Raw genomic sequence first — 25,151 nt, 5'->3', positions numbered from 1 at the left:
TTGTGGTGGTGGTTACATGGTGCATATATTTGTCAAAGTCCTTTGAACTGTTCAGTTAACGTGGATGCAGTCTATTGTACATAAATTATACCTCAATAAAATGGATGTTTTCAAAAAAGAGAGATTTGACAGCACTAATCATTAATAAAATTCTAACCAAAACTACAGTGAGATATCATGTCCTACCCATTAGAACAGTCATAATCAAACAAGAAGAAAATAACAAATGGAGGAAAGGCACAGCATGAGCAAAGGTCCAGAGGCATGATCGATCATGCCCTAAGGTTCAGAGAACTCCAGTAGCCAGAACTCTGATGTCAGAAGAGCAAAGTGCACATGCTGAGGAAAGTCAGGAAATGAAACCAGAAAAGTGGGATGCGGCCAGTAAAGGGGGATCTTGAGGGTCATACTTACAGTTGTTTGACTTCGTCTCATGAGTAGCAGTGAACCCTCCAGTGACTTCAAGCTGGGCAATGACTTAAGGGGATGTGAGTTCTTGAAAGATAGCTGAGGAGAGATGGGCTGGATGGAGAGAATCAGGCTCCATGGAGGGTGAGTGTCAGGAGGGCCCTGCTCTTCTAGAGCTGCCCCAGCCAATCTGACCTGTAGCTTTTGCTTTATCCCACTCAACGGCAGATGTCTTATGCTCATATATCATTCTGAAAAATATTAAATTCTCATACCCTTTAACATGTCAGAAATTTCAAAATAAATTACTTTTTACTAAAAACAAATCAAAGCAGGGGCATCTGGGTGGCTCAGTTGGTTGAGTATCCGATTCTTGATCTCAGTTCTGGTCTTGATCTCAGGGTGTGGGTTCAAGCCCCAGTTTGGGCTCCATGCTGGGTGTGAACCTACTTAAAAATAAATAAAAAACAAAAATAACAATTCCTAATTAAGAATATTTTTTCATTAAAAAAAAGAATATGCTTTCAACTCTAGCTTTTCAAATCTCTGATACACCATCCTTCTCTTCCTCCTCACTCCAGCTCCCTACTCAGCTGGGAATTACTGTTCTGTAGCAAACTTCAGAAGAAGGGTCACATGTAAGGTCAGCCTGGGCTATGAGAGTTACTTTAAACAAGTCTTATTTAGATCAGAGCATCCTTGGGCTCTCAGAACCGTACTAGGCCCTGGCAGGCCCCCATGTTAGGAATGACTTCCTAAAAAAGAAAAAGAAAAAGAAAGAGAGGGGAAAAAAAAAAAAGGAATGACTTCCCTTCGATTCATTCTGATTATAAGAGACATACCTGCCAACCGTGAAGGAACAGACCTGAACAGCTGAGCTGAGTCTTGTCTGCTAGAAGGATGCTCCCGCCTCTCTCCTCATTCCATAGTGTGTCCGGTCATAAGAATCACCTGGGAGGCTTGTAAAGCACACACATCCCCAGGCCTGTCTCCGGAGATGATGATTCGGGAGCTGGCACTGGCACCCGGAATCTGTATGCTTCAAAAGCACCCCAGGTGATTCTTATGACCAAGTAAGTTTGAGAAAGGCCTCGAAGACTCTGCCGGCCCTGCTGGTACCCGTGGCTGTTACCCTGAGAAGGAGAAGAGGTTCACAGCACAGCAGATGCCCGAGCGTGCTACGCATTCTGCTGCTCAGCCCCACAGAAGCTTCGGCAGCGCGGAAAGGCATGGGGCGGGCCTGGGGGCCCCCCCACCGCAGCCTCCTGCTGTTAACCGCCCCCTGGCCGGCCCGCACTCCCAGCAGCTCAGCCCCAGGAGCCAATGGGACACTGATCTCCACCCATGGACTCCTGGAAACCAAGATCCAACAGCCAAGAGAAGAAAACTCTGCCCTGGAAAGGTTGGTACAGCTTTCCTTGTAAAGGGAGCTAGAGGGTTTGGGGCCATTTAGCTAAACCTTAAGAGAATGCTGTGGACCTGGCTATTGTTTAAGATTGTTCAATTCTGGGACCTGGGAGAATTCAAAGGGAAATGCCTGGTTGTCCCTAAGGAATCTATGAACTGACCTGCTGGTAGACAGAGGAAAGGAGGGAAGGGGAGAAGCAGGGTGCGGAGGGAAGAACTCTCTATAAGAGCCTACCCAAGGAGAAGGGCAGTGGTAGGAAGAGCGTTCTGGTTTTGCGCATGCACCTCATCTTTGAGCAACCCTGGAGAAAAAGTCTTGTTTCAAATATGTAAGTGTTTATGTAGTTGAAGCTTGCCTTCCCACATTAGTGTAAAGTTTTCCAGAGGCAGATCCCGAGACAGGATGTGGGTACAAAGAGTTTATCTTGGAAGTACAGGAAACACCTCTAGGGAAGTGGGGGGAATGCTACGGGATGGCACAGCAGCTGCCAGAAGGTACCCTATTCACCTAGTTAGCCCCGGGGGGTGGTGACTGGAGCCTAACCTAGCGGGCCAAATCTGGGAGCCTGTTAAATGATCCGCTTGTGGGGGCACCTGCCTGGATCATTCGGTAGAGCACGTGACTCTTGATCTTGGGGCTGTGAGTTCAAGCCCCACGCTGGGTGCAGAGGTTACTTAAAAATAAAATCTTACAATGATCCTCCTTGGGTAAGGGAGCAGATGCATTTATACAACAACATCTGCTGGGTATGGGCTGAGTGCTGCTCCTTGGGTCAAGGGTATTCATTCCCTGGCACTGCTGGATCTCTGCGCAGAACCACATTTAGGAAAACGATGTTCTGGTTTCAGAAAAAGGCCTCAGAGCGGAGATGGATGGTTGGCAGGCAGCCAGAGGAGAATGAATCGGCAAGGTCGGGGGAAGGCAGGGCACTGAGAGCATGGACTGTGTCTGTTAATCCCCAAACTCACCGGAGCTCTCCTGAAGTGTTTTCACCGGGTACGGTATGTGGAACACAGTTTAACCCTTTCTTCGCGGTTAAAGAGCTCAGCTCTCGCGGCCTCCTCCGGCCTGGCCGCCGTTGAGGCGGGAGAATGATCTGCTTCAGCAGCGCGGTCTCCGGCCTCTTGACACTGGGGAGCTCCTGCTTCTGCTTTTCCTAGTTCTCCTGTCTCCTCCCGCTTCACCTGCCGGTGAGGTCGCGAGCCTGCCTGCAGCCGCGCTGCTCCTTCTCAGCCCTTGACTGGCCTGCGGGGAGCTGGAGAGCAGAGGCATAATCCAGCTCGTCGCCAGTAGGTTGGGGAAAAAAAGGGGGAAAGACGGCAACAGGGCCAGGCGATCTGTGCGTGCTCCGAAAAGTTTCATGTACTCAGGCTCATCAGAAGCCATTTCTGCCTCTTGCTTAAATTTGGCTTCAAGTTGTGACTTTATTGAAGAAAGGATCTGGGACAAGCAGAGGGTCTCACTTCTGAAGTGACCAGAGACATTCCTTGTACAAAAATGCATTTGCCTTCTTGACTGAGGCCCAGACCAGAGCAGCTACCACAAGGGATCACTGTAGAGACAGGTGACAGAGCCAAAGAGGGCCACATAAAGAGCGGCTGGCTTTATTATAGGCAAAGTGGGACGGTGACTCCCAAGTTATGAAGTCACATCTTGGAGAATCCCTGGAGTTGGCTCTCAAAGCACCTGGCGTAATGTAGACTCCTGGGAAATCCTGGAGCCCACTCCACAGGGAGCCACAGGAAGAAAACATTTAAATGAGACCCAGGCTCTCAAACTCTTTATTTACATAAGAATGTTAGAATCGTAGGTTTCCACTACCCCCCCTCATGCTGAAGAAGAAGGACATGCCCTCATACTGCTCAAATGTGGCAAATAAATCTTACAAGTATCTTCAGACCATTTAGGAAAACACACGTCAATTACAACCTCATTACCAGGGCAGCAAATTATCAAGTAAGACAACCTATTGCAAGCCTCAATTTAGAGGTGAAAGGCCATGACAGAAATTTCTGAAGTCACAGTATTGCATAAGACCCCGCTGTTCAAATAATATATCCAAACACAGCTTGGTAATCATTATAAACAATCACCACACGTCTACGCTGAACAGGAGAACAAGATGGATTTTCTGTAAATGCTGTCAAGTGGATGATTTATTGGAGAATATTCTTGGAATTAGTTTGAAGATACAGAATTGGTATCTCTCTACAACTATAGAGAATCGGCAATATCATCTCATTCTCTTTCTGAGACTTTTTTTTTTGGTTTAGTAGTTAAGAAGACTTGAAATTTTAAAGTTTAGACTGCAGAATATCATTAGATTATAAGGAAGAGCAAATCTGAGGAACTCAAGCTTTGTTAGAAGTAATCAAGAAAGGGGTGCCTGGGCTGGAGGGGGCTCAGTCGATTAAGTGTATGCCTTTGACTCGGGTCATGATCTCAGGGTCCTGGGATCGAGCCCCACGTCAGGCTCCCCACTTAGTGGGGAGTCTGCTTCTCCCTCTCCCTCTGCCCCTCCCCGTTTGTGCTCTCTCTTGCTCGCTCTCAAATAAATAAATAAAATCTTTAAAACAACAAAAAACGGGGGCGCCTGGGTGGCTCAGTTGGTTGAGCATCTGCCTTCTGCTCAGGTCATGATCCCAGGGTCCTGGGATCGAGTCCCACATCAGGCTCCCAGCTCAGCAAGGAGCCTGCTTCCCTCTCTACCCCTCCCCCCTGCTCGTGATCTCTCACTCTCAAATAAATAAATAAAATCTTTTTTTTTTTAAGGAAGGAAGTAATTAAGAAAACAGATAGGATTTTACTCATAAAAATAGAATAAGGGTTGGCCATGTTCTAATGCAGAATTGACATGGTTATTTTGTTTTGGAACAAAGTCATGAGTCATATTGAAGGTTAAGAGTCAAAGCTGCAAACTGCAGCTTGGACACAGTGTTACACTGCTCAGGAGACAGAGCGAGTCATGGGCTAGTGTGAGTCTTGTCAGCCATGGTCTCCCACACCACAGCTGGCCATCAGCAGCAACCTCTTTCAACAAGAAAGACAGTGGTGGTGACAAACAAGATCAGTAAGTAGGTGGTCAGGGTGTTAGTTTAGTTTCTAGTCAGAGTTCTAAAATGAAAGCTAGGGGGCGCCTGGGTGGCTCAGTCGGTTAAGCGACTGCCTTTGGCTCAGGTCATGATCCTGGAGTCCCGGGATCGAGTCCCACATCGGGCTCCCTGCTCAGCGGGGAGTCTGCTTCTCCCTCTGACCCTCCCCCCCTTCATGTACCCTCTCTCTCTCTCATTCTCACTCTCTCAAAATAAATAAATCTTAAAAAAATAAAATGAAAGCTAGGAAAAGCACAAAAAAAGACTACCACACACATTCTGAAACTAGTGCTGATGATCGCACAATGTTATGACTATACGAAAAACCACTGAACTATATACTTTTAAATGGTGAATTTTATGTTGTGTGAATTTTATCTTCCCCAGAAAAAGCTCTCCAAGAGATCCTAATGCACCACTGTGGTTGAGACCCACTAATCTGGAGGATTACTAGGGTGACTAGGGATCAGTATACTGATTTTTCTTTCTGCCTCGGGCTCTGATGTGGCTCCATACTAAGTGATCCTGTCATTATTTAAATGCTGTTATTTTGCCCGCTGTGAATTTTTTTGGATTTTTTACAACGTTCTATTGACATATTATTTAGTGTGATTACTGAGTTTTTTTTTACCATTCCCTTAAATTTTGCATGCTGATCCCAACCCTGGACCTGAGGGAAATAGATGTAGGGAGTCCTCAGCTTACGGGTGAGTTGAAATCATAGATGTGAATGAGATTGCAGGGGGAGGGGATGTAGAGCAGAAGAGAGAGAGTATCAGGCCAGAATTTGGCGGGGGACATGTACATTTAAGAGTCAGTAGAAGAGTAGAAGGAGAAAGAAAATCCCTAAGGGAGACCTGTAGTCAGCGAGAAAGGAGGAAAACTTCTAGAAGGCAGGGCAGTGATAAAGCCAAGACAGACAAGTTGCCAAGAGAGGCTGTCAGACACTCTAGAACATTCAGGTAGGATGCCATCCAGGAAAAGGCACTGGGTTGGGCCAGGGGACTCGGGGTGTGCCGTCTCCTGGCCCTGGGAGAGCAGTGAAAGGGAGGTCGGCATGGGGAGGCCCTGCGGAAGAGAAGGTCAGCAGCTCCTGGTGACCACTCTCACGGGAAGGAAAGAAGGTGCTGGAAAAGAGACAGAGTTGAATTGATACTATATTTCAGCGTGAAAAAGCTCTGAACAGGTCTGTGAAAAGAAAAAGAACACAGACCAAGGGAAGGAGGAAGCTTTGAAGGAGTGAGGAAATTGGGTGGAAGACCGTGGCTTCCTCCGAGGAGGGAGGACACGCCCTGAGGAGAACACAGAAGGGACCTGAGGAAGACCGTCTGCGCTGCCCGTAAACCAACCTGCAGCACAAGCCCGGGCCCTGGAAGATACCACAGGCATCCCCACTCTGCTCCACCAGCCCTCCCCGCTTCTAATACTCGCCCTGCTTGGCTGTTCTGGAGCTGTGCCGCCCCACCCCCACCCCACCCCCGCCCTGGCCCCATTTTGGCTCCAGGCCTAACTCTCACCACCTGCCCAGCAGCAAGGATTAGTGACCTAGTGGAGGAGATGCTCTTTGGGCTTTTATTTTTATTGTTTGTCTTGGGAACTGTACACCTTAGAATCTGCTTGCCTGGTTCCTAAGTGGGCAGCACCCCAACATCACAGCCCCAGGCCTTTTCTCAGTCAAGCCTGCGGGCATCCAGCCCCTGCCTGAAGCGAAGGTGTGTGTTTCCGGGGCGGGGGGGGCGCACATTTGCTCCGGGTGTCTTCACCCCCGAGGGCCCCACTTCTCACTAAAGCAGAAGGCCCAGTGTTCACCTCTGTGCTGGGAGGGACAGCGGCAGGGGAGGGGCTCATGGAGAGCCTCCGGACCCGGGATCCTCCATCCAGTGCCCCTAGCATCCAGCAGGACCTGGAAGCAGGAATTTTGACTCTTCTCCCACGGCATGAAGAAAGACACTCCAGGGCAGGAATTTTAGGTGGGAGGCCTTCATGGGCGGGGATTAGCAAGGCCAGGGCCCTGGGCCGACAGGGTGTGAGGAAATGGAGGGGTGCGTGAGAGGGGTCCGTGAAATGGTTGTCTGAACCAGTTAGACAAGGGAACGAAGCAGGAGCGCTGACAGGCTAGGAGGATGGGCCGGAGACAAGGGACCCGTGGTAACTGCAGGGTCAAAGAGGGGATTTGATGGGGAAGAAGGACAGAGGTGAGCAACAAAGGCAAAAGGAGTCCCACGTTCCGGAGGTGGGGCTGCCGGGGACCCGGGAGTGGGTTGTCGAGGGGAGCTGCGGTGAAAGGCCATAAGCGGGGATGGCCCGGGAGGCTGTGCGGTTGGGTCAGCAGTGGGTGCACAGGGAAGCAGTGCGGGTGGTAGCTAAACGTTCTTCACACCCACAGGGCCCACACTGTGAATTTCATCTCCGTTTTCACTAGTCCTGAGTCTTCAGGCAAGGCGCTGAAGTTCATTGGGCCTTGGCTTCCCCATCTGTAAAATGGGAGCACAGTAGGTATTTCCTGCCCACTGCTTTGAGAGGTAAAATGAGAAAGTATCCCTAATACACAGCACTTAGCCAACAGTCGGATGTGATAAGTACTGCTGGTAGTATGGGCTTCCTTTCCCCGTCCCATCGCCTAAGAAACACCAGATAAAATGTTCGGAAAGGTTATCTAAGAAAATTGTGGTGGCTAGTTTTGGTCACCAGCCCCACATGTGTTCATCTTCTTTTCCTTCCTAATAGTTGTCTGATTCTTACCAGGTTTCACAAAGCTCTCCCCGCCCCACACAGCCTGGGTGTTTCAAGGAAGACTGACTCCCTCCACCCCTAGACCCAGAAGTGGGCCTGGTAAACCTGAAAGTAATCCAGTCCCCTGGACCCAGGAGCTATTCAGGAATAGGTGTGTGCCCTGATTCAGGCCCGTGACACACAAGGGAGGTGTCCTCGAAGTTTCTGGGAGAGAAGTTTCCTGGATTTTAAAAGGAAGTGATATTTTCTCTTCCTCCAGATTATGTGGACGTAAAGGCTGTACTTTCATAAACTGCTTTCAGTTTCTTCATTTTTTTTTAAGATTTTATTTATTGATTTGACAGAGAGAGCACCCACGAGCAGGGGGAGTGGGAGAGGGAGAAGCAGGCTCCCCGATGAGCAGGGAGCCCGATGCGGGGCTCGATCCCAGGGGACCATGACCTGAGCCGAAAGCAGATGCTTAACGACTGAGCCACCCCGGCACCCCGGACCCTCGGTTTCTTCTTTTTTAAAGACTGAATCCAGGGGCACCTGGGTGGCTCGGTTGGCTAGGCATCTGCCTTTGGCTCAGGTCCTGATTTCAGGGTCCTGGGATCAAGTCCCATATCCGGTTCCCTGCTCATCGGGGTGTCTGCTTCTCCGTCTCCCTTCTCCCCTCCCCCCACTCATGCTCTCTTTTCTCTCAGATAAATTAATTAAACTTTTTAAAAAAAGAACATTAAAGAACAAAGAAAAGAACATTAAAGAACAAAAAAAAAATCACATTAAAGCATGTGATTTATTTCCTCCTCCTTCCGGCTTCCACTAAGACTTAGGAAAACCGCCTGGAGGAAGCAAGAGAGGGAAGATAGCAACCTTTGTCAGTGAGACTGTAGACCCCTGACAGATGGGACCTGGTGCGTAGGTTTAGCGTCACATAACCCTCCACACACTTTGCACTTGGTAAACTGTAAAGTAAAACAAAGGACCAAGCATCAGAAGCACCTAAAATCCAATTTACTTTTTGACATCCACAAAGAGCTCGACATCCAGCTGCGGCTTAGCTGTTGTTGAAAGTGATCTCTTGAGTTCTCCGGAGAAGTCCACCTGCTCTGTGGTAGGATACGGATGGGGTTTCCGGTTGCGCTTCTTGACGACTCGGGCCGAGGTGAGACAGCGCTAAGGGGGAAAGCTCTGCCAAGATTCGTTTTTAAAGCAATGGATTTCTGTCCCACAAAGTGCATATTACTCAAAAGGTGATCCATTCATGTCCAGAGGCCACTTGGCTTTCTCTAAACCACTTTGCTGATGCCCTAACTTAGGAAAAAATCTCATGCCTGGGGTCAGTTTCTTTCAGGGAACATTTACTTAGCATTTGAATGAGCTGGCTTCCCACGACGGGCAGTGGTTTAACCTTGGCCTCTGGTCTGTTGTGGACTGTGGGTTGTTTGGGGTGTTCGTCTGACCTTGGAGGCCCTCTGTTAGGTTCTCAGGATGGGTGCCGAATCCTGGGGCTCTCTGCCTCCCTGCACACTCTGGCTGCTGAAAACTGCGAGTGTGCAAGCACACATTGTGCCCCAACCCCCCCCTCCACCACCCAGGTGAAATGACAGAAGGCAAAATTATTGGCCAAAGAGTGCCAGACTGTAGAATTTGCAAGTGTTGGCAACTAGCCAGAAGCTGGGTTTGTTCATTGTGTGGGTCTGGGGGCGGGGGGTGATTTATGTTCATTTGCTTGGTTTTCTTTCCTCATACACAGTACCTTCCTAGAGTTGGCCCGGAGCCACACTGCGTGTGCGGAGGGGTGATTCTTGTCTGAGGAGACTGCTGTCGTGAGCACAGCCTTTAAAAATGGCCCCTTGTTCCAGGATTAATACCTGAGCAGTACCTAAGATACCTCACAAATGACCAAAATAGAAGAGTGACTGACTGTGGAAGGATCAGTTTCCCCTTCCACAGAGCAGAACAGAACTCTCTAAAAGGAGAGAGACACGAGTGCCTCAGAGGTATTATAACCTAGGAACCAGCAAGGCATTTTCAGATTTTCAGTCTTCAGTCCAAGATGGAGCCTAGAAGGGTTTAGTGAAGCTGATATCCTTGGCCGTCCTTAACCAGCCTCTGACAGGGCTTGTACCTTCCACTGACAAAGGCAATTCAAAAATTGTCTGCATCACTCAGCCCAATTTTTCCTTCCTTTCCTGGCAATGCAATGTCCACATTCCCCAAAAAGTGGCACGCGTTTCTACCCCACTCACACCCTCTAAGGGTGCCAATCCCAATTAATTTATGGGCAAGATTGCTAAGGTGAGAGGATATGGCTAAAAGAATAACGGAGTACTGGCTCAAGGGCTTCACGTGACTTTGTTCAACCCCGCAACAGCCCAGAGGTTAAGGACTGTTACTGTTCCCATAGTGCGCAGAAGGACAGTGGGCCCAGGGAAGTTGATACACTTGCTAAGGAGACAGGTTTCAAGGGGGCGGGGGACCAGCTTTGACACCAGGAAGCCTAACCCAGGGCTTCTCTTCTGGACAAACTGGAGTATTCTGGGCACTGACTGCCATAAGGCAGGTTCTTGTTTGAGTTCAGCACGTCTGTCCCACCACAGGCCATGTAATGACTCTGTTTTCCTACCCTTTTTCCTCTACCTGAACCCTGTCCGAGCCCACACTCGGGCAGCTTGCCCCGGCATCACGTGGCAGAATCCCATCATTTACCTATGAAATCCCTCTGGCTCCTCTCTAATCCACTCAAAGTACAGTTGGGAGCCCAAGGAATCAAAACACAGAGGGAAAGGTGGCAACAGCAGGTTCTGGGTAGAATTCAATTAAAATGTGGTCATTCCAACAATTTACAATAGATGTACATTATATTAAGAAGATTATTATCAATATAAAAACATGATATTCAGGGGCACCTGGGTGGCTCAGTCCGTTAAGCATCTGCCTTCAGCTCAGGTCATGATCCCAGGGTCCTGGGATCCCGCCCCATGTCGGGCTCCTTGCTGAGCCCGCTTCTCCCTCTCCTGCTCCCCCCTGGCTTGTGCGAGCTCGCTCACTCTCTCTGTCAAATAAATAAATAAAATCTTTAAAAACAAACAAACAAACATATTCAGATATTCTTACAGAAAACCAACAAACCTCTGCTAATTTATCTGTAGACCACTGGTGTAATTAAAAAGATCAAGTGATATTATTCTGTATTGCTTACATTCGTTCTTTTTTTTTAATTTTATTTATTTATTTGACAGAAAGAGACATAGCGAGAGAGGGACCACAAGCAGGGGGAGTGGGAGAGGGAGAAGCAGGCCTCCCGCTGAGCAGGGAGCCTGATGCGGGGCTCGATCCCAGTACCTGGCGTCATGACCTGAGCCGAAGATAGATGCTTAATGACTGAGCCACCCAGGTGCCCCACATTTGTTGTTCTTATAATATTATTTGTAGCTTTTATTAGAAGGCTAACTATAAATGATCTCAAATAAGATTCCTTACCTAAATATGAAAATTCCAACTGATCCTCAGTCCTTCCAAGAAAGGTAAGATCCATAAAATTTATACATACTCTGTGGGAGACTAGACATTGCCATTTTTCTACAGTCACAATTACCTTGCTAAGACAGACTTTTGTTCAAAGAGACAAATTATTAGAATGGACAGTGAAAGGGTCCTGTGAATCATGACTTTGCTAATTGGCATTATTTATTCCTCACTGGCTTTGCTCTTTAGCTGAGGGTGTAAACACAAGTATCTGTTCTGCTTTTGGAAATTATAAACTTATCAGGATAGGAGCCAAGATTTTTCTACATAGAGTGCACTTTCCGGAAGCTTTGGATTCCTAATGGCTTGTTCTGAGAAATCATCAGGGCTGTATCTTCTAGCTTGTAGGAGTCATATGTTGCCTTGTATCTTTCTTTTTAGCCTTAACCATCAGTTAAGAAATCAGTAATTCCCAAAGAGCCAAAGGACCTAGTGCAGTTTGCAAAACTGTTCTACAAACATGTGGCAATAGTTTCCAAGTTTTCTTGTTTTGTTGTGTTTCGTTTTGTTTTTAGCAAAATAGAGTTAAATGCAGCTCTGGTATTTATAAAAACAAACAAAAAGGCAAGGGAAAACAAATGTATATGAAACAGGTTCTGACTCAAGAAGTGATCTGAGCATTTAGATTTGTCATCCTTCTTTCCCAAGATCCTACTGAAGTGATAAAGAATGTATAAAGGAGGGCGCCTGGGTGGCTCAGTCATTAAGCGTCTGCCTTCAGGTCAGGTCATGATCCCAGGGTCCTGGTAACGAGCCCGGCATTGGGCTCCCTGCTCGGCAGGAAGCCTGCTTCTCCCTCTCCCACTCCCCCTGCTTGTGTTCCTGCTCTCGCTGTGTCTCTCTCTCTCTGTCAAATAAATAAATAAAATCTTTAAAAAAAAAAAAAAGAATGTATAAAGGAGTCTAAATCCATAGTCAACAAAGACAGTGAGGGATGGGTTGGGCATCAGCAGTTAAGAGATTGCAACTAATTTCTGGGACATGGAAAGAGGACGTGAGTGTATAGACAGAAGGAGCAAAGTACAGGGTGTGTGCAGGAGGGTCCTCAGGGCAGTGGGTCTTCTCTGCCTGACAGATGCCCAGAGTGGGTTTGAGCTGACGTCTGCACGGAAGAAGGGGAAAACTGGGAAAGAGCCTGAAGACAGAATGCTGAAAGGCAAGATTTGCAGGGCATCTGGCTGACTCAGTCAGTGGAGCATGAGACTCTCGATCTCTGGGTTGTGAGTTCAAGCCCCACGTTAGGTGTAGAGATGACTTAAAAAAAAGATCTTAAAAAAAAATTAAAGCAGATAACGTTCACTTGCTACATGCCATTTCAAACGAGCTTGCTTGAGGATGTGCTCCAGTAAAAAATGGAGAGACCCAAGGAAGAGAAAAAAAATATATGAAATACAAGCAATGGAGGAAACAAGCCAGGCTGCAAACGATTAGTGTTTGGACCTCGGGAAGAACCCCACTAAGAACAACAGACTTGGGCCACCAGGGCGGCACAGTCGGTTCAGTGGCCAGCTCTTGGTTTCCGCTGCGTTCGGGATCTCGGGGTCATGCGATCTGAGTCGGGGGATCGAGCCCCACATCAGGCTCCAAGCTTGGCGTAGAATCAGCTTCAGATTCTCTCTCCCTCTCCCTCTGCCCTTCTGCTCACTCTCTCTCTAATAAATAAATCAATCTTAAAAAAAAGTATAGCCTGGATTCCAGGCAATATAAAAAATAAGTAAGAAACTGGGGGGGAGGGAGATGGGGAGGAAACTGGTGGCAAAGGTATGTTTCTTGTTCTTTAAGAAAGGAAGTTAGAAGTCCAAGGAAAAAATCTATGCAAGAAATTGATAATCCTAATATGAAGCAAACTAAATTATAGCATAGTTTTGAGCAGTTGATAGAATATGAGAAGAATCTTGATACCTGAATGCTAGACATACTCATAGCAGCATAAGGGAATGCGACATTACATCTTGTTTCCCTCTACGAAGAGGGAAACATAATCATTGCTCAAAGGAAAGGAACTTGGCTTTTATGTGAATAATATTTACACATAGACGTAATAATATAACCACAGTTTGCTGTTTCTCAACTTTTCAACCCTACCCAACAAGGACAGCTTGATGATTATAGAACAAAATGAAAATGTTATCAGCTTTGAACATGTGAAAGTGAAGGCATGCACGCATGGCAGAGGGTGGAAGGAGGAAGGAGGAAGGAGGGGGAGGAGTGCGGATGTTAATATTCTCATTCTGTTTGTTGACAGGTGTTTGTCAAATGGGTGGAATAAGAAGTAGTAGTTAATGTATATTGTTTAGGGGCACCTGGGCGGCTCAGCCAGTTAAGCATCTGCCTTCAGCTCAGGTCATGATCTCAGGGTCGTGGGATGGAGCCCCTCATCGGGCTCCCTGCTCAGCAGGGAGTCTACTTCTGCCCCTCCCCACCAGTCATGCTCACTCTCTCTCTCCTTCTCTGTCTCAAATAAATAAATAAAACCTTTTTTTTAAAGTATATTTTTTAGAGTTATGAATATAACCGATTAAAATAATTTGAAGCAATAATTTGTCTATGGACAGAATTGGGAGCAGAGGGAGACGAAAGGCAAGATTTAGTGTAAGTGAACAAAATTCTAATCTCTCATTGTTAGAAGTTAATAGATACTTTTTTAAGTTAAGAATCAAAAAATAGAGATGGGTTGCCTGGGTGGTTCAGTCGCTTAAGCGTCTGACTCTTGAGCTCAGTTCAGGTTTTGATCTCAAGGTCATGAGCTCAATTCCCATGTTGGGCTCCACGCTGGGTGTGGAGCCTGCTTAAAAAAAAAAAAAAAAAATAACAGCTTATGGTGGTAATATCCAGAAGAATTAAGACCAGATATTGTTAAAAAAGTAATTGTTTCTGGGGCGCCTGGGTGGCTCAGTCAGTTAAGCATCTGCCTTCAGCTCAGCTCAGGTCATGATCTCAGGGTCCTGGGATCAAGCCCCACGTGGGGCTCCCTGCTCAGCGGGAAGCCTGCTTCTCCCTCTCCCTCTGCCTGCCTACTTGTCCCCTTTTTCCCTGTCAAATAAATAAATAAAATCGTTTAAAAAAAATCTTTAAAAAAAAGTGATTGTTTCTGAAAAGTAGGAGGAAAGAGAAGAGAGAAAATAATTTATTTTTTTAAAAGAACCTTTTAACTATTGGGTTTTTTTTTTCTTTTAACCATGTCCATGTATACTTTGATGTGATGGTATGTAATGGTTGAATTATGGAAACTACCGGAAATTTGACTTGCGTATCTATCTTTTAAATTACTGTCATCATTGCCTTTAAGTAGTTAGCTCAGTGAATTATAGGCTTTTGCTTATTTGGTTTCACAGCAGAGTTTTGAAAATCACCCAGAAAAAGTGATGTGTGGCTCAAATTGACTTTTTAATGGAATAAAATTAAAATTTGAAGTCCTATAACTTCCCAGAAGGAAACTGGTGACATTATGGTTTCTTGAGTGTACCCTGAAATCACAGGTGTACATGTGACACAGTGGAAATTACCCAGACACCTGGGCACCCACTTTTGGCTAGGGAAAAAAAATCACCAGAGCGGGCAAATAGCAGAATGGGCTTGTGGGGCCCCCTACTGTCATGCCAGCAAACTGCATCTTCCTGGGCAGCACTTCAGGGTGAATTTTTTTTTTTTTTTTTTTTTTTTTTAATCAATAATAGGAGTGCCTGGGTGGCTCAGGGGGTTAAAACGTCTGCCTGCAGCTCAGATCATGATCCCAGTGTCCTGAGATCGAATCCCACATCTGGCTCTCCCCTTAGCAGGGAGTAGGCTTCTCCCTCTCCTCCCCGCTTCTGCTCTCTCTTGCTATCTCTCTCAAATAAATAAATAAAATCTTTAAAAAATACAAATATGAAATAAAATAGCAATAATATGAGGTGGCTGAGTGGCTCAGTTGGTTAGGCAGCCGACTCTTGGTCTCAGGGTCTTGGTCTCCGGGTCAGGGGTTCAGGCTCACATTGGGCTCCACGCTGGTTGTGGCACCTACTTAAAAATAAATAAATAAATAAGGAGCGTCTGTGGCTCAGGTGATTGAGTGACCGACTCTTGGTTGTGGCTGGGGTCATGATCTGCCACTCGTAGAATCAAGCCCCGAGTGGGGCTCTGCACTCAGTGCAGAGTCCGCGTCAGATTCTCTCCCTCTCCCTCGCGCTCACTGTCTCTCTTTCTCTCTCTCTCTCTGAAATAAATAAATAAATAAAATCTTTAAGTAAATAAATAAAAATAGTAATAATAATCCTCTGAGCCTAAGAGGAGACAATATGAAGGTAGTCGTGGGGGAACTGGGACTCCACCTGCATTTATTTACATGATTTAATAAATATGATTTCCAAAACTACTCACATAACAATTTGAACGTGGATTGCATATTAAATGATATTAGGGTATTATTGTTAATGTTCTAATAATGATACTGTGGTTGTGTAGAGTGTCCTTATTTTAGGAGATTCATGCTGAAGTATTTAGGGGTGGAATATAACATCTACAGCCGACTCTCAGATGGTTTCCCTTCTCACTCAGATTTGAAGCCAAAGCTGTATGAGGTCTTTTTCCCATGGAAGTCCATTCTCATCTTGCATAATTGATTTGTCATTGGGAAGCAGCTGCCAAACCCAGGACCACATGTCCCAGATTCTTTGCAGCTAAATGGCACACAGTGACTTCTTCTTGCCAATGAACTGTATGTGCCACGTCTATGACAAGGCCTTTAAGAAACTGGTAAACCCTCAGGATGCCTGGCTGGCTCAGTCTGTAGAGCATGCAACTTTTGATCTTGCGGTCCATCGTCAGTTCAAGCCCCATGTTGGGTGTAGAGCTTACTTTAAAAACAAAAACAAAAACAGGGGTGCCTGGGTGGCTCAGTGGATTAAGCGTCTACCTTCAGCTCAGGTCATGATCTCGGGGTTCCTGCTCGGCGGGGAGCCTGCTTCTCCCTCTCCCACGCCCCCTGCTTGTGCTCTCTCTCTCAAATAAATAAATCTTTAAAAATAAATTAATAATCAAATAATTAAAAATTTTAAAAACCAGAAAAGCTTATGTACCCTCAACACATTCTTTTCCTCTCTGCAGACTGGATCCCCTATCCTGGAGTATAAACCAGCACAGCATTTTGACGGTACTTACTATTAGTAGGTATATATGCATGCCCCATGACCTGGAGACCCACTTCTGAGTATATATCCTAGAGAATTGATCTTACAGAACCTAGGGACACAGGGAGACTTTAGGCATCGTGACTGGTGGTGGTGAGGGTCACAATTAACCAAGGTAACCATCACTATGGAAACAGTAAAATGTGGGGCCCGTGCTGTGAAATACTACACAGGTTTGAGAAGCCCCAAACTATTTATACCTAGAAAATATGGAGAAGGCTTAAAACCTTGGTGATAAGCGGGTACCTAGAAGAGGGAGAAAACAGGAGTGGAGAGCGGGGCCTGGCACAAACAGAAGGTGACAGCCCTCCCTGACCTGGGTAGGTGTTAACTAGCTGATTTCCTTCAGCTACAGCTAACAGATCAGGCACCGCCTTTGGGACTCTCCCCTGACTCTCTCCCCCAGGAGCCTGGGTCGGTTGGGCCCTCCCACCCCCGGGGGTTCCCACAGCATCCTTTACACAAATCCAGCCCAGCACAGGATTCTGGGGTCTCTACATGGTGGTGTCCCTCCTCTCTCAGGGTGGTGAGCTCCATGAATGTGTTTCATCTCAAGAACCTTTATATTTGTCCTAGTGTTTGGCAAATAGTGTCTTTTTTTTTTTCCTCTCTCTGATACAAAACTTTACGGTAGAGATGGAAAAAAAGTAGTTGTGAAAATGGTTTCTGAAATTGTAGGCCTTTTTAAAAATTTACATATTATTAGTGTATGGTGTTCTATTAGTTTTGGGTGTAAAACACAACGATTCAACAATTCTATACTCAGTGCTCATCACAAGTGTACTCTTTATCTCCTTCACCTGTTTCCCGTGGCCCCACCCACCTCCCCCCTGGCAACTACCACTAGTCTATACTTAAGAGTCTGGGTTGGGGGCACCCGGCTGGCTCAGTCAGTGGAGCGTGTGACTCTTGATCTCGGGGTCTTGAGTTTGAGCTCCACGTTGGGGGTAGAGATTATTTAAATAAATAAACTTTAAAATATATTAATAATAATAAAATCTTTTTTAAAAGAGTCTGGTTTTTGTCTCTTTTTTTCCTTTGTTCGTTTTGAGCATATAATACAGTTCTCTAATTTGCATGTAATGGATTGTGAGCACATGCACATATTCATAACTACACATCTTTCAAAGGTATTAATTCTTGGGGCACCTGGGTGGCTCAGTCGGTTAAGCATCTGCCTTCGGCTGAGGTCATGATCCCAGGGTCCTGGGATGGAGTCCCGCATCGGGCTCCCTGCTCAGCGAGGAGTCTGCTTCTCCCTCTGCCCGTCCCCCTACACACACACTCATTCTCTCTCTCTCTCAAATAAATAAAATCTTTTTAAAAATATTCTTTAATTGTTCGTCATTTGAAAACTCCTGGTTCCCAAGGGATAGCAGCACATGGATTCTACCTGCACTATCCAAGCCTTATTAGTATCATTGATTGTACATTGGTGGGTAAAACAGGAAACAAAACCAAAATGACAGAGGTAAAGAAGAGGGCAGTAACATTTTAGCCAGACAGAAACTACCCCAAATGTAAGAAATCAAAAAAAGTAAAGCCGCAAGCATCATATAGCAAAATACTATGGAAAAGTAATGTCCTTCCGCCATGTGGCCCCTAGTAAAACAAAACCAGAATCAAACAAAAAACCCTAAAAAAGCAGAAGATGTATTCTAAATCATCCCCCAGCTCACCTCCTGACTTTAGGGTGATCTCAAGCTCTTCAGCTGTCTGGGACTCAGTTTCCTAGCCTGTTAAATGAGGAGTTGGACTAGATGCACCCTTGGGTCCGTTCAGCTCAACCCTTCCCTCCTTCTATGGAACCGGACCTTCCTGACCCCTGAAAGAAAGGTGAGAATCCCCCAAGAGCACTTGGTAAGACTTCTAACTGGACTGGCTAGCAAGCCCCTCTCTTGGTCTCTTGGGCAAATAACAACGAATCCACCCTGGAGCCTCTAAATGGGTCAATTTGGATGCACAGCGGGCGCTTTGAAAAGCTACTGATTTAGGCCAAACTAGCAGGACCGGCATGGAGTTGCCTTGGAGATGCAAATAGGGATGGCAGGCGAATCATTCCCTGCCAGACTCTCCCTCTTTGTCCCTCCCTCCCTTCATGCTTTCCAACCCTGGGAGCCATTTTCAGGGTGAGCAGAGGAATCTGTGGAATGTTCATTGGTTTCTATTATTTGCCACAAGCAGTCTTTGTTTTTTTAACTTGAGTATCTAACATCCGCTCTTAAAACCAGGACACAGTAATAAAAACTACGCTTCACACTATTTGCAATAGCCAGAAACTGGACTCTCAGATGCCCGTTAAAAACAGAAAGGATAACATGACTGGCAGGTAGCCACATAAGGAAGCAGTACGGAGCAGTGACAGGGAGGAAAGGGCCCCCACCAGCAGCCGCAGGGGGAGTCTCCCTGGCTAAATGAGCAGAAGCAGCCAGAGAACATGATTCCACTTACATCAAATTCAAAAGTTACAAAAGAGACAAAATGAGCCTATCCTTCTAGAAGTTAGAACAGCTGTTACCATGGTGGGGACTGACAACTGGAAGGAAGCACATGAGGGGGTCTTCTAGTGTCCTAGTAACGTTCTGCTTCTTGATCCGGACTGGGTATATTCACTCTGTAAAAATACATGAAGTTGCAGGCTTATGTCCGCTTTTTGTGAGGATGTAACACTTCAACAAATTTACATTTTAAAAAGCAAATAAACATGCATATATATATATATATATATATATTTTAAAGCTGGGACTCTCTGTGGGAGAAAAGAAAAAAGATCATTATATCCCACAGAACATAAAAGCTTTCCAAAGTTCAGAAACACACACCTACACAAACGCAAACACACACACACACAGTGGGGGCGGGTAAAGGGAGAAATCTTGGTACTATATAGAAAAAAAAGGCTCTGATTTGTGGAGTATGAGTATGATGTGGGGAACAAACAAGCCCCTCAGCCCTCAGGAGGTGGGAAGGAAGCAGGCTTGAAAAGGAAAAGGCATTAGTCAGCAGTGAAGTATGGCTCACTCAAGAATAGGAACAATCCCGCACTGTCCTTTGTCAGTTGGACTCTGAACAGAAGTGGGTGAAATTATTCTGAGGTGCAGGAGAGTGAGGGGGTGTGTCCTGGAGCACTGTGTACTCAGAGTGGTTTCTGCCCTGTGGTAATTCAACATTTAGAGCCCACATCAACTCCCTGCTTCCCATTTGAAAATAGTTCATATGCCATCAGGTATATGATGTGATTGGACGTGGGGGTGCGAACAGTCAAGAAAGAATTCTTGAGACGTTTTAGGTGCAAAAAAGGTGGTTCTATGAAAGCCTGGGGACTGGACCTGTGGCCAGAAAGCTGCCCTGGGTTGGTGAGGAGTGGTTGATTATATACTTTTCAGTTGGGAGGGGTAGACACAAAGGAAGTTTCCAAAAGGATTTTCCTATGTTAAAGGACACTTAAAGGATCCTGGAGCCCTGGCTATTGTCAAGCTAAGGTTGTTTTTTCCTTTAGCAGGGCATTAACATTAAGACAGTTGGGAGTTCTGGAGGAATGTCCTACTCTGTCTCAAGTATTTGCCAATGGGCTGTAAGTTATAAGGAAACTAATTTTATCTGCATTTCCTTTTGCCTTTGTTCTCCACATCAGTATCTACCACATACCATTCTCTGTGATTATTGTTGTGATTCTAACATCCTTCAGATTGCCAAATCTGGTCAGAATCTAAAGCCTCAGTCCTTTGACTCTAGCATAAATAAGCCTTTGGGGACCTTCTTAAAAATACAGACTTCTTTGAGCAACAACTCCGATTCAGTAGATCAGACGTAGAGCCCAAGAGTCTTTATTTTAACAAACTGCCCACCTCCCCCATCTGCTGTAAGATTCTGGATTCTATCCTGGACATTGTTGTGATGGTTAATTTTAGGTGTCAACGTGACTGGGACCACAGGGTGCCAGATAGTTGGTCATTATTCTGGGTGTGTCTGTGAGGACACATAGCATTTGAACTGGTAGCCTGTGCAAAGCCGACTGGACTCCCCAATGTAGAGGCCCTCATCCAATCCACTGAAGGCCTGAATACAACAAAAAGGCAGGGTAAGACAAGAATTCACTCTCTGACTGATTGTATTCCAGACAGCACATCAGTCTTCCTTTCCTTTGGACTCCGACTTAGACTAGAACTTAGGTCACTGGCTTCCCTGGCTCTTAGGTCTTCAGACTCAGGCTGGAACGACACCCTCAGCTCTCCCGGGTCCCCAGCTTGCTGACTGCAGGTCTTGGGACTTCTCAGCCTCCATCATTGTTGAGCCTATTCCTTATTATATACCCTATTGATTCTATTTCTCTGGAGAACCAAGACTAATACAGTTCTGAACTGTAAAGATTATGGATCTGTTATGTTCCCCTGAAGATTCCTGATGCTTGGTTTTAGCAGGCAATTAACGTGGCTGAACTCAGACTCCAGATGCTCTTTCTTCATAGTGGGCAGCCTCTGAAATCCCTATTCAGTTTTTTAAATTTGTGCTTGACGTACATTACCTATTACTCCTAACAATGCCTATGAAGTAAATATATTATCATCCTCATTTTTTAAAAAGATTTTATTTATTTATTTGACAGAGAGAGAGAGAGAGCGACAGCAGGAACACAAGCAGGGGGAGTGGGAGAGGGAGAAGCAGGCTCCCCGCTGAGCAGGGAGCCCGATGCGGGGCTTGATCCCAGGACCCTGGGATCATGACCTGAGCCCAAGGCAGACGCTTAACCTCTTGACCGACAGAGCCACCCAGGTGCCCCATTATTATCCTCATTTTACAGACAAGGAAAGGAAAGCTCAGAGGATATTAAGGCATAGCACAGGAATTTAAATCCAATGCCAGCTGCCAAAGCTTTTAGACTTCGATGAGCAGGGAAGAGCTCTCTTTAGCTTTGTTGTGAATTAATGTCTGTTGAGTAAACCAAAGAGGAAGGACCTCCAGGCATCCGGCCCGAAGACTGCCACAGGGCAAATGAATTGTGATCTGAGAGCCCTGGGGGACGGCGGGACCACCTGTTGGGCATCCACCGCAAGCTCCACAGGGAAGGGCTTCCACTCAGGGAGGCGGTAACAGTAACACAGACAACACCGTGAGGCTCTAAATAAGGAAGCTCCAGGGCCTCAGGATAGTGTACCTGGCAGGTGACCTTGCCCAAGATCAGGCAGCCACTAATTGCCAACCTCCTGCTAATGACCTTGGCAGAAAACACGGCTTCCTCCTCCCTGGCGCTGGCGAGTCTACCCAAGCCTTCTGTTCCTCACTTCTCAACCCGCTATTTCCCCACACGGTTTGTGGCACACGAAGCCGCTCTCATCACTTTCTTTCCTTCCTTTTACATTCTGTATTACAGAAGTAGTAACACATTAACTTTATTCATGGCACAAAGGATACAGAAAGCCCCTCTTTCCTCCTCGCCACTCCCCCAGGGCTTCCTTCCTCAGAGGTAACTCCTGCCAACACCTTGGCTTGCTCTCTTCCCTTCCGGTACCTGTAGCCTCACGTAGGGATACACGCACCTGTAGCTTCTGTTTCTCAGAAGGCCTTTAATCATACTCTATGCCTGGTTCTGTGACCCGCATTTTTCATCCAGTGGGGCTGAGTTCTCACTTGTGTATATTTGCAGGGTTATAAGTGTGTGGGGTCCTCTAATGTAGTCCTCTGTATCCATATATATGCTGAAGCATATATTTTTACTTAAAATTATTTTCTTTAGTAATTTGTATTCTTTTTAGACATAATTATTTATAGACAAATTTTTTCCTTTATATTGTATGGACCTCTTAAGATTATGTAAATAGGTAAGTTATATTATTTATGAAATTAATTTCAGGGTAGAAAAGAGAACATTAAATATATTTTTTAAAGGGTGTATAGTCTGGGCTGAGAACCGTATCAGTTTCCTGCCTTTCAGATTCTGTGCAGTGATTCCTAACATGAAACCTTTTTTTTTTTTTTTAATCACACAGACACTTGGGTGTCTCCCAATTGTGCTGCCGGGGGCCATCACAGACCCTTTCCTGCATCACCCGCAGCCCTCCCGTGAGGACCTCCCCGTGAGTTAAAGATGCTGCCAGGGTTTATAAGAGAAAGCTTCAGAGCTGGCAGTTTCTAAGTCAGGGAGGATTCTTGGTTACCAGCAGCAGAGACCTGCTTGGGCTAAGTTCAGCAGAGAAGGAAGGTACTGGCAGGTTATTCAGTAGCTCACAGAACAAATAGGAATGTTGGAGAAGAGAGCCGGAACCTGGGGAGGGGACAAAGCAGAGGGCCAACTCGCTCAGATCCTGCCATAGCAGCTACTGCAGCTCCTGGCCCTTGACACCACTGCCCTGGATGTAATCTTCGATTCTCCAGGCCTCTATGTATCAGTCCCTCAAAAGTCAAAACTGCTGGGTGAGAACATCTCTTTGGACAAGCCTGTGGCATACATCAGTGCACTGGCTGCCAAGGGAGAGGGGAGAGGACTCTCTGTGCTGGCTTTGGTCTGGGGGTAGAGTGCCTCCCACCTTCCCATATTTCCTCAGGAGGCAGGAACTGGGGGGCGCCTGGGTGGCCCAGTCGGTTAAGCCGCTGCCTGTGGCTCTGGGGCTCGGGTCATGGTCTCAGGGTCCTGGGATTTCTGCTCAGCAGGGAGTCTGCTTCTCCCTCTTCCTCTGCTGCTTGCGCTCTCTCACTCTCTCTGTCAAATAAAATAAGTTGAATCTTTGAAAAAAAAAAAAAAAAAGGAAGCAGGAACTGGTGCCGAGAGGGGCAGCATATGACCGGGAGGAATTAACAAGCAAGGAAAGACTTCTTAAACCATCTTCCCATCTTCTGCTTCCTTTAGATTTGCTTTTTCTTCCCTTAATCTTCCTCCACCAACCTTTTCATGTAGATACAAAATATTCTGTGCATTGTGGGGAGCAGGGAATTGAAAATGCAGTGGGCTGAATAATAACCACCGAAAGACATTAGATCCTAATCCCTGAAGCCTGTAAATGTTACCTTATAGGGAAAAGGAGTCTTTGCAGAGAGGAGTAAATGAAGGGTCTTGCCATGAAGAAATTATCCTGGATTATCCAGGTGAGCCCTTAATGCCTCCTGAGTGTCCTTATACAAGAGAGGCAAAGGGAGATTAGGTTCCCACAGAAGAGAAGGGGGTAACGTGACCTCAGAGACAGAGATTGCAGGGCTGAGGGCACGCCCGTCAAGGTGCGCCAGCCTCCGCCAGAAGCTAGTAGAGGCAAGGAGCGGGTTCTCTGGCAGAGCCTCCTAGGGGAGCATGGCCCTGCTGACACCCTGGTTTCCAGCAGGCCATACGGATTTCAGGCTTCTGCCCTCCGGAACTGAGAGAGATTATACTCCTGTTGTTTTGATGGCCATTTGTTACAGCTGCCACAGGAAACTCATACAGAATATCAAGATAAAGATAAAGTATCCATATCTTTATTTTTTTTTAAGATTATTTATTTTAGAGAGAGAGAGAGTGTGTGTGTGTGTGTGCATGTGGGGGTCACGGAGGGGCAGAGGGAGAGGGAGAGAGAATCTCAAGCAGGCTCCATGCTGAGTGTGGAGCCCCACGTGGGGCTCGCTCCCATGACCCTGAGATCAGGACCTGAGTCGGAATCAAGAGTCGGATGCTTAACCGACTGAGCCACCCAGGTGCCCCAAAAGTATTCATATCTTTAAAACAAAATGGAAAGGGTACCTGGCTAGCCCAGTCGGGGGAGCATGGAACTCTTGATCTTGGGGTGTGAGCTTGAGCCCCATGGTGGGTGTAGAGATTACTTTAAAAAAATGTTTTAAATCAAAAAATAATAAAACAGAATGGGGGAGAGAAGAGGGAGGGAGAGAAAAGGAAAAAGAAAGAAAAAGAATCCAAGCCAAGTAGTTGGTGAGCTGATGAAAGCATTATTAGTCATCTATCACACAAAGGAGTGAAAGGCAGACAAATTAATCGTGAAAACCATTCCTCTTTTGAAAATAAATCTAGGATTAGAATAGGGCAGCCTTAGTAAACGCAAGCAAAAGTAATAACTCCATTACTCCATCTAAACCAGATATGTTATCTCCTGACAAACACAGCAGGGGTACTACAGGAAGTTTGGGTTTCTTGACTGCTGGGGTGATTTTTGAAAAGAGAGAGAGAGGGGGATGCCAGTGGAACAAACTGGATGACTCAGGGAACAAATCTGTTCAGATAATTGCTTCCTAATGTAGCGATGATGTGAGTCTTAGTCATTCCAAGAGCGCTTCCATGTAGAGAGCGAGTAAGCCAGAACACCAAGTGCTCCATCCACCACAGTAACCGGTGGGAAGCAGTTCCCCGTGAGGCCCACGTCATTGACTTGGAGCTGCTCTTGTGTCAAAGAATAATGCCGTGAGAAACCCTGAAACCAGGCTGGATGGAACACTTGCTTCCTGTTGTGTCTTGTTGCTGCTGCGAAGCCGGGCACTCAGATAAAAAGCCGCCGCACCCCTGGGGAGGAAGGCTGCTGGAAGGGTGATGTCACTCACAGCACATCACAGCCCCTGCTTTCTGTCCACCCGCCCCCCCGCCCCCCCAATGCTGGGCAAAGCGCTTGGGCCCTAGGAGGCAGTGGCCTCCAGCTCTGCATGCCTTTCTCTTTAATCAGGGCCAGGAGCCCACCGAAGGCCTGTGCTGAGCTGCTCCTATGGGGCACCGAGGGGTGGGAAGACTCAGACCCTGCTCACAATCCAGATGTGTAGGTAAGACATAAAAATTAAAAAATGATGAGAACAAAACAAGCAGAAGAAAATATTATACTGACATAGCAACAAGGCTCAAAATTAGGGGATAGGAGTGCAGCT

At 46.4% G+C, this 25,151-nt stretch overlaps 1 protein-coding gene across 1 annotated transcript in view; it reads right to left on the bottom strand.

The window, feature by feature from the left end:
- Positions 1-16,387, bottom strand: part of LOC112839595 (thymosin beta-15A) — a 30,562-nt gene extending 14,175 nt beyond the window's left edge. Inside the window, exon 1 of the transcript XR_012382032.1 lies at positions 16,294-16,387. The gene's annotated coding sequence lies outside the window, so the exon portion shown is untranslated. The remainder of the gene's footprint in view (positions 1-16,293) is intronic.
- Between the last annotated feature and the right edge of the window lie 8,764 nt (positions 16,388-25,151).

The sequence above is a fragment of the Callorhinus ursinus genome, unplaced genomic scaffold (genome assembly GCF_003265705.2).
Source record: "Callorhinus ursinus isolate GAN/ISIS: 27379988/994484 unplaced genomic scaffold, GSC_fseal_2.0 scaffold23, whole genome shotgun sequence".
Lineage (NCBI taxonomy): Eukaryota > Metazoa > Chordata > Mammalia > Carnivora > Otariidae > Callorhinus > Callorhinus ursinus.
This window is presented reverse-complemented; position numbering and strand designations above follow the sequence as displayed.